At 42.9% G+C, this 16177-nt stretch overlaps 1 protein-coding gene across 2 annotated transcripts in view; it reads left to right on the top strand.

Moving 5' to 3' along the window:
* Positions 1–16177, top strand: part of CCDC60 (coiled-coil domain containing 60) — a 342947-nt gene that overhangs the window by 184921 nt on the left and 141849 nt on the right. The gene's annotated exons all lie outside the window — the stretch shown is intronic.

Genomic DNA, 16177 nt, shown 5'->3' with positions numbered 1-16177 from the left:
CGGGCAGACAAGGTTTTGCAGGCCTTCAGATGTTGCAAATTTCGGTGATCTGTCAAAATAGTGATCGGATGTGTAGAACCCTCAAGAAGGTGTCTCCAATTGGCTAGAGCATCTCTGATTGCTAGGAGTTCTTTTTCTCCAATTGGGTAATTCCTTTCTGCACTGGTTAAAGTTCTGGAATAGAATGCCACTGGATGTAAAGGTTCAGACTCATTTTGTTGTTGTGAAAGTACTGCGCCTAATGCGAAATGTGATGCATCAACTTCTACGGTGAAGAAGAATGAAGGATCAGGTAGTTGGAGAATAGGGGCAGTAGTATAAGATTGTTTGAGTGTCTCAAAAGCTGCTTGTGCCTCATTAGTCCATTTGAAAGGTGTGTTTTTACTTGTTAGGGCATTCAGGGGCTTCACAATCTGCGAAAAGTTTTTAATGAATTTTCGGTAATAATTAGAAAAACCAAGGAAGCGCTGTAAAGCCTTCCTAGAATGGGGAACTGGCCAGGAGAGAATACAATCAACTTTTGAATTGTCCATCTGTATACCTTCTGGGGTGATTTGGTACCCAAGGAAAGAAACACTGGTCTGGTTAAAAACACATTTTTCGAGTTTGACGTAGAGGCAATGTGTTCTGAGTCTGCCTAAAACCCATCTGACATGCTTGGTATGTTCTTCAAAGGTGTCGGAATAAATCAAGATATCGTCCAGATAGATCACGACACAAACGTCTAGTAAATCACGAAAAATGTCATTAATAAAACGTTGGAAGGTTGCAGGTGCATTTGATAAACCAAATGGCATCACTAAGCACTCAAATAAACCGTAACGAGTTTTCCACTCGTCGCCTGGACGAATTCTGATCAAATTGTAAGCACCCCTGAGATCTAGCTTTGTGAAAATTTTAGAAGTTTGCAGCCTTTCTATTAGTTCTGGAATTAGTGGCAATGGGTAACGATTTTTTATCGTGATGTTATTCAATGAACGATAATCGATTACAGGTCTGAGAGATCCGTCTTTTTTTTTTACAAAGAACATGGCAGCACTAGCTGGAGAGGTAGAGGGTCTAATGAAACCCTTTCTAAGGTTGTCATCCAGGTATTCCTTGAGATAACCCAGTTCAGGCTGTGATAATGGGTAAATTCTCGCAGTGGGAATGGTAGCCTCTGGGATTAGATCAATAGGACAATCATAAATTCTATGAGGTGGAAGGGTCTCAGCTTTGGTTTTGCTGAAAACGTCCAAGAAGTCCATTAACTTAGATGGAACACCATTGAAGTTTACATTATTTACAAGAGAGTTATGTGAGGGATAGCAAGTATGTTTGCAGTAAGGAGAATCTAAACAAAGTGAAGTTTTGGACCAATGAAAGGTTGGTTGATGGATGTGCAATCATGGTAACCCTAGAACGACCGGGAATAAGGGGGGATGGGATGATGTCAAATACAAGATTCTCCATATGTACATTATCACATGTAACTAATAATGGGGCGGTTTGAGACAGTACTGGACCAAAGGAGGATTCGGATCCGTCAATGAAAGTGACAGACGAGGGGTTTTGCTTTAACTCAGAAGGAATTTTATTTAATTTAACAAAACTCAAATCAATAAAATTGCCACAAGCACCAGTGTCGACCATCGCGTCAATGGTGGTCCTATCTTGGTCCCACTGTAAAGTAAGGGTGAGAAAGATGTATTGGTTAATATTTTGACGAGTTTTGGGTTTTGTCAAGTTTAAACTACTAATATTTAAGTTGTTACCTTCAGTTTTACTCCTTAGAATGGGGCAGGTAGAGACCATGTGGTCAGGGGCGGAACAGTAGAGACATAGATTGTTGCTTCTGCGTCTCTGTCTCTCAGCTGGGGTCAGTGGGCCCCTAACTGTACTAACTTCCATAGGAATCTCTTTGGGAGGTGATCTAGACCTCCTGATTGGTGCCGGTTGGTAGTAGTTCGCTCGTTCAGCCTTTCTTTCTCTGATGCGTCTATCAATTGAGAGGGAGAGATGCATGAGATCTTCCAGGGATGCTGGAATCTCCACACGTGCGAGCTCATCCTTGACGGATTCGGATAACCCAATGCGAAACTGATTCCTGAGAGCTATATCTGTCCATAAGGTTTCACGACACCAGCATTTGAACTCTGAAATATAGTCCTCCACTTGTCTCTTTCCCTGTCTCAAATTTCTGATGGTATTTTCAGCTGTAAGCTGTTTGTTAGGGTCCTCATAGAGTAAAGACATCTCATCTATGAAAGTATTGAGGGCGCCTAGTAGATCGCCGTGCTCTTCAACATAGGCATCTGCCCAGACTCTGGGTTCCCCTTTAAGGTATGAAATTAAAGTCAAAATTCTGACTCTGTCAGAATAATAAGTCCGTGGACGTAAATCAAACATTAACCGACATGAACTGATAAATTGACGAAAATTTTTCCTGTCACCAGAAAAGCATTCTGGGGGGCAGACCTTAGGTTCTGGTCGCTCCCTGGCTTGAGCAAAATTCTGATCCCTGAGGGCCTCATTTTCTAAACGGAGATCAGTCAAATTAGCAGTAAGTGTATCCACACGTTGTGACAAGCCCACTAAATGGTTTGTTAGCTCCGCTGGATCCATAATGTTAAAGGTTCCGCTATTATGTGACGATCCTGTCTTGTTATTTTTTATATTTGATTAATTGGATCTCAACTGCGGAGGTTTCTCAGTGTAAACCAAAAGTCACTCTATAGTATGGTTAAGAGTTAATGGTTTATATCATCACAACCTCAGATAGAGCACCAGCATAATCAAGAAAGCTTATTAACTCATAAGCCTTTATAATGCAGTTTAAAGTCACAGTCTATGAATAAGTAGGTATAAGGTTTTTGGTAGCTGTATTACTTAATGTTTCTTACTGAAAGCAGTGCAGATAGAGCCAACACATATATGTATATATATATCACAAGCTGAGACCATGCATAAGTATATTCAGGCAGGACTTGGATATTGAGATATGCAATTGATAGACAAGCACAGTTCAGTATAGGCTGGAGATCTTTAACAATTTGTGTAGAGATACTTGCGGTACTGCTGGTAGAAACAGAGATGGCTATATTCAGGCCTGCAGAGTGCTGGTACAGATGGGAAGCCTGAGAAGCTGATGGCTGAAGGGTGAGCTGATCCCAATCCTGGATGGACAGACTGTGGACAGAGGACTGCAGGGAGCGCTGATCCTGGTGCTGGAGGGACGAAGAGAGTGTCTCCTGATAGCAGGTCCACAGGGCTTGAGGAGCGGGTCCTGGGTGACGGCAGGGGTCCAACAAAATAGCGGAACACCCTGCCGTCATTGCTGTGTGTTTAAATAGCCCGCACAGCGCGGGAAACGAGGAGTCTCGCTGGGGGCGCGCTTACGCGTTCCAGCGTGGAACGCAAGCCGCGGCGCACAGGAAGTGACACGCCAGAGTCAGGGAGACGAGCGCAGCTAACAGGATTAGGTAAGGCTGCGCTCGTCCTGTTCAATACAACGCCAGTAACGTTACAGTAGTAACAGACAGAAGAACAGGAAGTGAGGATTTCTCAGAAGAAATAAGGACATTTCAAAGCAAAATCAAAGGATGAGGTAAGTGAAGGAGGACTACACTAAGGTAAAGGAAGCTATTTAGGGAAAAAAATGTTTTCCTTTACAACCCCTTTAAGTGACGACTCATATCAACTTCAGGATTAGTGTGAAATGTCATTGTAGCCTCTAAAAGATGTGTATAGTGTATTATGGGTAATACTACCATCATCCAAAAAGTTTTGAAGTATAGAGATCGGAATTTTTTTCAGGATTAGTGCCTGATGGTTTAGTATCATATTTTCGTGTGTGCATTTCTTAATGGAATATTATGATTAGCAGATGAGATAATATGGACTTAAGGTAATGTGATATATACAGAAAAATAAAAAGTGTTGCCAACACAAGTTCAATTTACTATTGTGTAACAGTTTCGGTAAAGAAACTGTGTAACATTACAGAATAAAATAGTCACAAAGATTTTATAGGCTCTTCACTTAAAAGGGAATTCTATATATAAGTGCACCGCGTGAAAGGTACCAACGCAATATGACTGGCATCAATTAGCAGACTTTTTTGTTTATGTTCTGATCACAGCCTAGGCTATGCTTGGCATGCCTTCATCTGTGCCCGCAGATGGAAAAGTCACATATTCCCCTTAATTGGGCACTAATTGATCAATCTTGGCCTGCACACCATAGATGAAAGTGCCTGTATTCTCAGAACACTGTATAATCATTAGAGGGAACATGCTTTGCAACTCTAGTTGTGCCCAATTATGCAATATAAATGAAAATTGATGCCATGCACACAAATTCAGCTTTAGAACACTGTGACATTACAGTATAGTTCTTTTGCCCTTCGTAAATGAGAGTAGGGATTATAGAACATATTTGGAAACATGAGCTCTGCTTATAAAATTATTGCAGATGCCTGAGAAGTTTTCCTATCTAGTCTATAGCTGTCATTCCAAGACTTAAGGATACAGCGGCTCACCTTCTGCTGTAATTATCAAAACGCTATCTAACAAATTGATAAATCTGGCAAATCGAAGGGCTTCTTGCTCTAATGATCATCTGAATAACAGATGCAGTGTTTGATATCAAAATTATAGTATAAAATCTACATATGTTTTTCTGGAAATGTTTGCGCTAAATACAATTTCTTGGTACTGATGGGCACATACTTTAAAATAAGTAAGTTTGTAAACATGCCCTTGGCAGAAAGGGTTTGTTTAAGGGAATTGATAAGTACAGACAAAGACAGACAGTAGTACATACTCTAATGCCCCATACACACGAGGATCAGATTTTCGTACAGCAAAAGTCTGATGTGAGCTTTTGAATGAAAATTCTGACCGTGTGTATGCTCCATCTGCCTTTTGCTGGCGGAATTTCCGCCAGCAAAAGATTGAGAGCTGGTTCTCAATTTGTCTACAGTGGCTGGGCGCTCCAGGCGGCAGTGCACCCTAGGCGGCTGCCTAGTCCGCCTAGTGGTAGCGCCATCCCTGCCCTCACATATGGGATGTTCCCAGTACAAGGGGGAGTCCAGGGAAGTCTCAGCCCTCCTCAATGTATAGAATCCCCCCAGCCATGTCAGTGTCCAGGCTGGACCCTCCTGCATCTGACCTCTTGGTGAACTTGCAGTATCTCCGACTCCAGCTTAAAAGCATGTATCCCCAGCCAGGCCCCAAAATGACTGAGGACAGGTGGGGGGGGGGTGGCAACGAGAGATGAGGGAGGTGAGGAGGAGAGATAAGAGCAAGTTAGTGAGAGATGTAAGGGGTGGAGGGGCGGTACCAGCTTACATAGCAGCAATGACAGATAGAACACTCACTGTTTGGCGGAAGGCAGTCGGGATGCAATGTTTTGTGGAGAGCTGATGGCCCGCCCATGCGACCTGATGTCTGAGGGGAGTAGTCTGTAATATATTTTTTCTCACGTACTGGCCAGTCAGGTAACCCAACTGCCCACACACAGGCACAGCAGCATAAAACCTGATGTGACAGAGCGGTCGCACAGTACAACTATTAGCAGTGCTGGCACTTCACCTGCGCCCCCCCTTCAGCAAATTGTACCACCCAAGGCACCCGCCCCTTCTGCCCCTGCCTTGTACCGGCCCTGGTTACAGCAGCCTTTATATCTATATTAAAAAAAATACATTTAATCAAATGTAGCGGGGTCATTCTGCCAGAGTTCAGTGGCAGAACTTTACCTACGCCTGTAAATATGTTGGATACCTTTACACAAGTTATGCATTGCGGGACTACAAATAGCAGGAGAAATGGACTACATTTCCCGCAATGCTTTGCCCTCCAGGAGGATGTGACGTTTAGCTCGGACCGTTGAGGGAGGTTACTTAAGGAAGGGGAATGGCGCTCTTTCGCTCTCTCGGGACCGGCCTTCTCTCCTGTGCGGAGCTGCGGACGGAGACAGCTGTGTGTTTAGGCCAGAAGCCTGGACCTAGATTTGCTGAGAGACCAACTATCTGGACGGAAGCAAGATCCCAGCACCACGCCAGTGCTCCCGGAGTTGAAGAGGCAGCCCAGCTGACAACTGTAGCAGTGGAACACTCTCGTACGAGATACTGTGTGCCGTGGAACAGCAGCTCATCAGCGCATCCTGATCCCAGAGGAGAAATCAGGCGGTTCGGCCCGTTGGGTGAGAAAGCACTTGCTCGGCATCTAAATCCCTAGTCATCATAGACATCCTGTTGTGTGATTCCTTTTCTTAACCGCTACCTGTGGATTACAATTTAACGTGCACCTACCGGCCGCCACGAAACATTGACTACTTAGAGAGACTGCCCGTTAGGGGCACTCGCGAGTATAAACTGACTTTGAATTTAGGCGATTGGTACCATTCTTAGGTTCAGAATATCTTACTAATCTACTTTAATTGCTGATTCTTGCAAGGGCCCTTGCAAATCAGGTCGAGTTACTGCTGATTGGTTGTGTTGTGTTAAATTCCTATGACTGTTATTTCAGAGTTTCTTACAGTAAACTTACCCCTTCTATTTCCAAGTTTATTCACTGTGTGGAGTATGTTTTCTTTCTTGCTCAAAGGGATCGTACCATTTCAGTAAGTAATTTACTGTCATTTGTTATTGCATATTTTGGTTCAGCTATTGTGACTCCAGCCCAGCAAGGGTCACCATACCTCATTACCAAACTTCTGATGTGTCAAGGGAGGGTTTGAGCTATTTAAACAGGGGTGAGTTGAGCCAAAGAGAGTAGATCCCAAATCAATCAGCGGCTCTTTCGGGGGTAGTGCTACACAAATAATTTAATATCTATAGTGGCTGTAACCCTGGACCCTTCCTATATCATATGGCCATTTGTCTTTATACATTCATGTCATGTATCATGTATCGTATAGCCTATTTCATACCCTATTACCCTATTTGACCCTCCATCTTAAACGTCCAAAAAAAAAAAATCCGGAATTTTCCAATTCCTATTTCAGAACGATACACTCCTACCCCTTGATCCCTCCACTCCCTCGCCCACCTCACCTCCCCACTCTGCACGGCCATTTTAACTCATCAGCCCTCCCCCCAAAATAGGAAAAAAATATATATTCCGATGCAACTCAAACCAATCCTTTTAAAAAAAAAGGGGGGAGTGGCAGAAAAGGTTGCGGGGTAGGTGTATGGATTTTTAGTTGTGGGGTAGGTGTATGGATTGGATTGGGATAGAGTTCTATAGCGGTCCAATCTGGAATTGGGATGGGTGCGATAGCCAGTTTTGCGAACATCTCTGATATTGGAGAGTAAAAGCGCAGCAGAAATGATTGTTGCCCTTTTTGTATGGACAAGGAAAATGGAAAGCCCCGAAACTTATAGAGGCTTCAATATACGGCATATCTGCAACGTATATCTTGAGAGGTCGGTCAGGACCTGTATCACGGCTCCATTATAGTCAACAGTGCCTAATGACCATGTCTTACGGATGATCTCCTCTTTGATAGTGTAGAAATGAACTCTACATAAGACATCTCTGGATCTGCCATCTGGCAGAGTAATTGGCCCTGTGTCCGATGAACCCTATCCAACTCAAGGTCGGCTGTTGGGTCCCTGCCCAAGACCTTATTTAGTATTGCTATAACAGTGGGACGTAGCTCTTTAGCTGTAATAGCTTCAGGTATACCCCGTAAATTTTAATTGTTCCTTCTGCTCATATTTTCAAGATTGTCCTGTTGAAGTCGTAGAGCATATAAATGCTGCAACTGAGAAGTTAACTTAGCCTCTAGGTTAGCCTCTAAGTTAGCTATTTTTTGGTCATTTGAGATCTGGTTTTGCTCAATAATATCCACCCTGGATGATAAAAACTGTAATGATCCCTTAACTTCCCTAAAACCTCTCTAAATACTGTTTGTAGAGTTATGCCCTATACACACGATCAGTTTGTCTGATGAAAACGGTCTGATGGATTTTTCCATCAGTTATCCAATGAAGCTGACTGATGATCAGTCGTGCCTACACACCATCAGTTAAAAAAACGATCGTGCCAGAACGCGGTGATGTAAAACACAACGACGTGCTGAAAAAAATGAAGTTCAATGCTTCCAAGCATGCGTCGACTTGATTCTGAGCATGCGTGGATTTTTAAACGATGGACGTACACACAGACGATCATTTTTTTCTATAGGTTTTTTATCCATCAGATAATTTTAAAACAAGTTCCTAGTTTTTTGACTGATTGATAAAAAACTGATGGGGCCCCCACACGATAGGTTAGTCTGATGAAAACGGTCCATCAGACCATTTTCATCAGACAAACTGATCGTGTGTACGCAGCATAAGATTCATGCGATCCATGTCTGCCTTGGTAGATAATGAAGAAAAGTCCTGGTATCTGGGTCAGCAAAAAGAGCTGAGAGACCAGAGGTAGAGGTAGAATGTACTGTGGACCAGGGCCAATCTGCCCAATAGGCTCACTATGCAAGCCGCTTAGGGCTCCACAAAGCTGCGGAGGGCCCCCCAAATTACTAGAGGCCCCGCCTAGTGAGAAGTAATTTTCGGCTCCTCACCCCGCTTCTCAATGGCTGCATGGGAGAAGAGGTATGAAGTCAGCACCCCCCGCTTCTCACTTTAATGCAAGATTTAATTTTCGACAGCAGAATAGGGCCCCAGGGAGGTCAGGATCGGCACTGCTGTGGACTGTACAGGATATAGACGTCTGTGAAGCATCCAGATTTGCAGTCATTAAAGTCTGTGTATTTACTATCTCTGGTGTCTCTAATGTTTCTGGTATTTCTGATATTTTACCTGGTACTTTAGAAAGTGCTGTAATTTTAGGTTGAGCTTCCATAACGGTATCTTGTATGTGTGTGCTTTGTTTTAATATGAAAAACTTACATTAAATCTGAGCTGATGTCCATACAAAAATTTGAAATACATGTCTGTTCTTTTCCAACAATATAAAATGAACACTACCTTTTTAGGGTTTATTGTCCCTTTAACAAAAAGTACCTGACTTACTCTGGCTTGAAACTTTGTCATATCAGTTACCAAGGAAACAGAAAAATCATTGCAATTTTGCTGTGAGACAAAAATCAATTTAATTGCTGTGGTCCTAACATTTTTCACAGTCATATTTTCCCTATTTTATTCTAAAGGACTTTGTTCTTTTACCAGAAACAATGACTCTTATTAATTAGACAGCATTTGTGGCAAGATATACTTGTTTAAGTGCGCAATTGTATGAGTCATGGTGTGTGTTTTAATATAGGATTATGTCTGAGAACTGTTTGTTTGTGAGGTGGGAATGGAAGTAACATTTGAATGATTCTTCTTCTTAGTTTTGTAATCCACTTGCCATTAAAAGTTCAGAACAAGGCACTTGGCTCAAAGGTGTTTTTGTACTCTCTAGAAAGGGATATTTGTGAATTAGGGGTAGTGACTTTTGAGATGGTCCACACAGTGATTGTGGAGCTTGTTTAGCAATACAGACCACACCAGATTGGGAATGTACACATTGAGGTTGATTTACTAAAGGAAAATAGACTATGCACTTTGCACTTTGTTGTACACAATTTCCGCAGAGCTTAGTGAATGTGCTGAAACCATTCCTTCATCCAATCACGTGCAAGCAAAAATGCTTTGTTCATTTTCATTGCACCTGATTGGGGATTCTTTACAAAGTGAACCTTCACCACATTCACCAAGCTCTAGGGAAAAGGACCGCAATGGCACTTGTTTATTGCCTTTAGTAAATCAACCCCTGTGAGTCGCCTAGAACTATCCTCTTCTAAATACACATCTTCCTGAACACTGATAGCACTACAGATGCAGGTTTGTTGCAGGTCTTACCATTAGACTGAGGATGAAAAGCATAGGATAGATTAGTTGTTACACCCAAGGCTGAGCAAAAGCTTTTCGAAAATTATACATTTATAAGTAAACTGTACTCCTCTGTCAGACATCACATTGTCAGGAATTCCATGAAGTTTAAAGACTTCTCGAACTATTAACTCCTCAGTTTGTTCAGCAGTGAGTACTTCCTTGATTGGTATAAAATGAGCCATCTTAGTGAGACGATTACCAGGATAGTGGTAATTTATTTTAAGGTGGGAAGATCGACCAAGAAGTCCATGGTAATTGACCCCCATGGTCTTGATGAAACAGGCCATTGTTGGAGTAACCCCAGATGAGAAAATCTGGGTGTCCTATTGCATGCCAAGGTTAATGCACTTAGGATGATGATTGAGAAGTGGGTCATTCTTATATACCTCTTTCAGAAGATTCAAAAATGTCTTCATACTCGTGGCTTAGAAACTTAGAAAGTTCATTTGAGGCAGGATTGTTCATTCAGAGTTGCTTTCCTGGAGAGGGCCAAACAAACATCCAAGATAGGGCATTAGCCTCACCTTTCCTTGACCCAAGGCAATACAAATAACAAAATTGAACCTGGAGAAGACTAGAATCTAACGTGCTTGTCTAGATGACAATCTTTTGGCAGAACTAACACATGTTTTATTTTTATGATCCATAAGGATGGTCTTCAGGGTGCTTACCACCTTCCAACAGATGTTCCAACTCAAACAATGCTTCCTTAATTGCCAGTAACTCCTTATTTCCAAAGTCATAATTCTTCTTGGCTGAAGTCAAAAGTCAAGAGAAATAAGCACAAGGATGAAGCTGCATCTTTTCTCCAATTTGTTACAAAAGGATCGCTTCCACAGCAGAATTCGAAGTATCAACTTCTACGATGACAGGTAGTTCAGGATCTGGATGTACCAGTATTGATGCAGTAATGAAAAGAGTCTTTAGTTAACTAAAGGTAGCATGTGCTTTGGATGCACACAAACAAGGTATTCCTTCTTTGTCTAAAAAAAAAGGTATAACCTCTTATCTGGGCACTCTGAAACCAACAAAATAAATACATTTAAATAATTTAATAAATTAAGGTGAGCAGCCTGTAGTATAACCATGAAGTCAAAATGTGAAAATAGAAATTAATACGCTCAATAAAACCAACTCATGTGATATCAATTACTAATACAAACATATGCATGTGACAAATGGTGTAAATAAACTTTTAAAAATATCATAATAAAATTATGATGGTAAAGTCCATGAACTGCCACCAACCGATTCTTCAATCCAGTGCACAGTAAAAATGCAATTCAGTGAAAAAGGAAAGGTGCCGTCCTCCACCAATCTAGGCAAATATCCTACTCACCGGATGGATCTGACACCCATGACAGGTGGCAAATAAGCAGAGGATGTATATTCTAATGTCTCCACCGAATACTGGCGCCTCTCTCCCCAAACTGTGTGGGCAAACAAGATTTGTTAATGAGAAAAAGAAAGTAGAGCTCCTCATGGTATAGCTTGTAGCCGTTTATTTGAAAAATATACTCATTCCATTAAGAACACATAAAATGGAGCCAGTACGCCAAGTTGCGCTCCACCTGCGGCTCCAACCACAATGGTGGAAGTGACGTATCACGCGCGTAAATCGATGCATTTTGTCACCACGTCTGACGTCCTCAGGGCTTAAATATGGATATCTTCTTGTCCAGATTTCTTCATCAGCTGTGTAATTGGAGCAATTACCTTGGAGAAATTCCTTTTGAATCTTCTGTAAGGCTCGGTTCACACTGTATGCCGATGCAACTCACAGCAGGGGTCCTGCGTGTCCTGGTTTACTGTTTCAGGTCAGAATTCCGACCTGAAACGGACCAAAAGACGCACAGGGCTCCTGTGCAAATTTGCATCAGAGCCGCATTGGAGATATGTGAACTGGCTCCAAAGAGTCTGTCACATTCTCCTGCTATTGTGAATTGGATACGAGGACCCCGCATCCAATTCGCAATAGTGTGAACCCGACCTAAAAGTTAGCAAATCCAACAATTCGTTGCATTTCCTTAAAGTGGTATTCCACCTGAAAATAAATAAAAAAAAGTCAGCAGCTACAAATACTGTAGTTGCTGACTTTTAATATATGGACACTTACCTGTCCAGGGAGCCCATGATGTCGGCACCCCAACAGATTTTGAGATTGGCTGTCGGGTGCTGCCGCTGCCATTCAATGTAAGGGAAACCGGCAGTGAAGCCTTTTCGGCTCCTCTGCCAGTTCCCTTTTGCGCATGCGCAATGCGCGCTGCACTTTCTAACTGGCCTGGTGGCAGAGGAGGGGGGCGAACGTCCGAGGGACAGCTCTGCGGCCCTGTCTCCTGGAAGTTGGGAAGGGTACCTGTTTTTGAAAAACAGGTACCCGTTCCCCCCTGAAAGGTACCAAATGTGGCACCAGAGGGAGAAAGGAAGAAGATAAGTGGAGGTTCTACTTTTGGGTGGAACACCGCTTTAATGTCTCTAGGAATATAGCATGACAGGTCCTCTTTACAGTGAGATATGGGGTCAATAAGACCTCACATCGTGCCTCTAGGCTGGGAAGCCTGAAATAATAAAAAAAAAAAACATCCTGGCTTCGATCAGAGCGGTGAGTTGGAAGAAGCACCGGAGGGCGACGGGAGGGGGGACGTCCCCTTTCGCCTCCCATAAGAATGATCAAGAGGCGGAACAGCCACCATGATCATTCTTATGGTGTAGAGAATCGCCGGCTGAAAAAGATATCTAAATGATGCCTGTAGCTGCAGGCATCATTCAGATATCCCTGCACAAAGTCAAGGACGTCATATGACGGCCGGCGGGCGGGAAGTGGTTAAAACGCATTTTTTTCCCAGAGTATTTTCTGGGTATTGCATTTCCCCAATTTTTTTCCCCTAAATAGCTTCCTTTACCTTAGTGCAGTCTTCCTTCACTTACCTCATCCTTCGATTTTGCTTTTAAATGTCCTTATTTCTTCTGAGAAATCCTCACTTCCTGTTCTTCTGTCTGTAACTACTCACAGTAATGCGAGGCTTTCTCCCTGGTGTGGAGAAAGCCTCTTAAAGGGGGAGGGGGCAAGCAGGAGTGTCAGGACGCCCACTAACACACAGCTCCTTTCTTTATCTGAAAAGTAGAGAGTGTCCCGACTTGCCTGCTCGCCCCCTCCCCCCTCAAGAGGCTTTCTCCACACTAGGGAGAAAGCCTCGCATTACTGTGTGTAGTTACAGACAGATGAACAGGAAGTGAGGATTTCTCAGAATAAATAAGGACATTTAAAAGCAAAATGGAAGGATGAGGTAAGTGAAGGAGGACTGCACTAAGGTAAAGGAAGCTATTTAGGGGAACATTTTTTTTACCTTTACAACCCCTTTTAAGACTGACAAGCTGAATAAAATCCATTTTGTGATGGAATTCAACTGACAGAACCAATTAAGATAATGAACATGTTCCAAATTTACATTTTTGATTTTTTTATATATATAATTGCTCCTCCTTCCCTTTCACTTGCTTGATTCATGTTCAGTATTATTGCTGGTGAAAGTGATAGCTTTCTATATATTTTCAGCTGTAAATGGAACCCTTTACCAAAACTAACACCAGTATGAGTAGGTTTTCTTTTAAATAGAAAGCAGTTTTCAAATAACACCATGTACTGTAAGCAAATTAGAGTTTGGCATAAAATCTGACTGGTGATTGTAGGATATTTCTGCAATTTCAGTTTTTTCTGTAGTTCTGACTGGCAAGTCACACGATTAACAGAAGTAATGTCTTAACGGTGATGGTCTCATATCCCTCACCTAAGGAATACATCAGCCCCATAGGTGTGCGCAGCCTATTAAATTAGGGTGTGCACCCCAAAATTTAAACACACATATGTGTGTATATATATATATATATATATATATATATATATATATATATATATATATATATATACATATACATAGCAGCAGGGCAATAGACAGCGTCAGTAGAGCAGGGATTGGTGTCAGTAGTTTATCTTTATTATTATTTTTTATTATTACTTACCATTTATTTAAAATTTTTAACCATATTTTTTTGTGATCATTTTTTATTATTTATTTTTATACATTTTTTTTAGGAGCCCCATTGGGGGGCGTTGGTGAAATATTAGGGGTCTAAACAGACCCCTGATGTCTCACTTTTGAGACAGAGAATGGGACTGAGGACAGAGATTCCCCTGTCCCTTTCTCTGTAGCCAAGCAGCAGGGGGAATCTGCTCAGAAAAGGGTGATTAGGGTGTGCCCAGGCACACCTGGCACACCCTGTGCGCACGCCTATGATCAGCCCATCTATGCACATGTGTAATCTGGCTTTCCAACCATTCCTCTGGACTGGCAGATTTTCATAAGAATGAGCTGTTAATCAACCATGCTTTAGGTATATAGCACTAGATAAGGCTGATAAAGGCAAAAATTATCAAAGAGCTCTTGCTATAGGCACAGCATATTTGCAGACATATTATGCACACTACTGTAGCAATGCGAAATCAGCACCCACCCTCTACACCCCAGCAATGGTGTCCCTGGTGTTTTTTTTATGGGGCTTATTTATAAAGTGGTGTCAGGCATCTGTTTTCTACTACATTTTTAAAGTATTGTTCAGCTAACTGCTGTACTGAAAAAACAGTGAGACTAGAATGTCAAAAGTTTAAATTAACCACTTAAGGTCCGCCCTAAAGCAGTTTTACTGCTACAGGGCGGCACCTATGTGCTGGATCATGTATATACACGTGATCTGGCTTTTCCTGGTAGGGGGAACACATGCACACAGCGGTGGCTTACTCCTGGTGTGTGTGATCACAGTATGAAGATTCACCCTGTTTTCCACATATCACTACTCAAACCGTTTCATGAAAATCTTTTTTCTGGAAGATTCTTCCACCTCCTCCACCTGTCGGGCCTCATTCACACGAGGCGAACTCCGTTGCTACGGAGTCCGCCTGCTCTCGCCAGCTCAGCGGGAGATCAGTCCGCAGATCTCCGCTGAGCCGATGGATGACAAGCTCCTCTCTGCTCACTGAGCGGGGAGGGGCTTGTCGGGCACCGCTGTCTCCTATGGAGCGATCTGATGAAAACGGACAGCATGTCCGTTTTCATTAGATCTTACCCGATCCGATCCGCCATGGACGGATGGGGACGTGCCCCCATACATCTGTTTTTAGCGGATCGGATAGGGTCGGATGTCAGCGGACATGTCTCCGCTGACATCCGATGCTCCATAGGGATGCATGGAGCGGCCGTTCAGGTCCGCCGTCAAAACTGACAGGCGGACCTGAATGATCCGTCCGTGTGAATGGGGCCTTGAGGTACAAGGTGAATAAGAATTTGTGGTGGAATATGTTAGACAATCTTCTTGTCTTGTACCTTGTTTTTCATAAAACCTTGAACTCTTTGCTCCTCCCATAAACATCCTGATTTAACCACTTCATGACCGCCCTATAGCCAGTGGTGTATTTAGGTTTTGTGCTGCCCAAGGCCTGACTAAACTCAATTTAAATATGACCCACCCCCTTCCTGTCAAGGCCACACCCCTTTCTGTTTAAGACCCACATTTTCGAGTGGGGACACTAGTTCTCAATGCCTGGGTGGGGGGAATGGATTCCCTTAATTTGCATAGATTTCCTATCACTTCCTGTTTAGCTATGGGGCAGAAAGTGAAGAGAAATCTCTGCAATGGGACAGGGATGGTAAAAAAAATCTGACAGGGGCTATAACCCTCCCTTACTCTATCCAAAATGAAAAAAAAAAGTGTTGCCTTTAGTTCTACTTCAAGCACAAATTTCTGATAATTTTATGGAGAGGACTAAGAGGATATAACCATGGTACAGCAGAAAACATATAGCACAGTGAGGAAGGTTTATAGTCCAGGATGATAGGACAGCCCAAATTAGAAACAGCTTGCGTTACACCAACAGTGTAGCACAAGCCAGCGGGGACTCTTTCCATGCTGCCCCCCTGCGAAGTGCTGCCCTAGGCCCGGGCCTTGTTGGCCTAGGCCAGGATACAGCATTGCCTATAGCAGTTTTACACCCACAGGGCTGCCTCTGTGTGCAGGATCATGTATATATACATGACCCCGCACTTTCGGGTAATAGGCACGAATGCACGCTGCTGGCTGATCGTTCCTGCTGTGATTATGCACATCGGGAGCTGATAAGCGAGCACGCTAACTCAATGTCTGCCAGCCCCCACTGAACATCAGCCAGAGAGACAGAACTGCAATATTCTTATGTAAACAAGGCAGATTGCCGTTCTGACAGGAGGAAAGGATTCGGTGTCTCTGCAAAGAAGGGAC

This window comes from Rana temporaria, chromosome 1 (assembly GCF_905171775.1).
Source record: "Rana temporaria chromosome 1, aRanTem1.1, whole genome shotgun sequence".
NCBI lineage: Eukaryota > Metazoa > Chordata > Amphibia > Anura > Ranidae > Rana > Rana temporaria.
The sequence above is the reverse complement of the archived record's forward strand: the minus strand, read 5'-3'. Positions and strand labels throughout refer to the sequence as shown.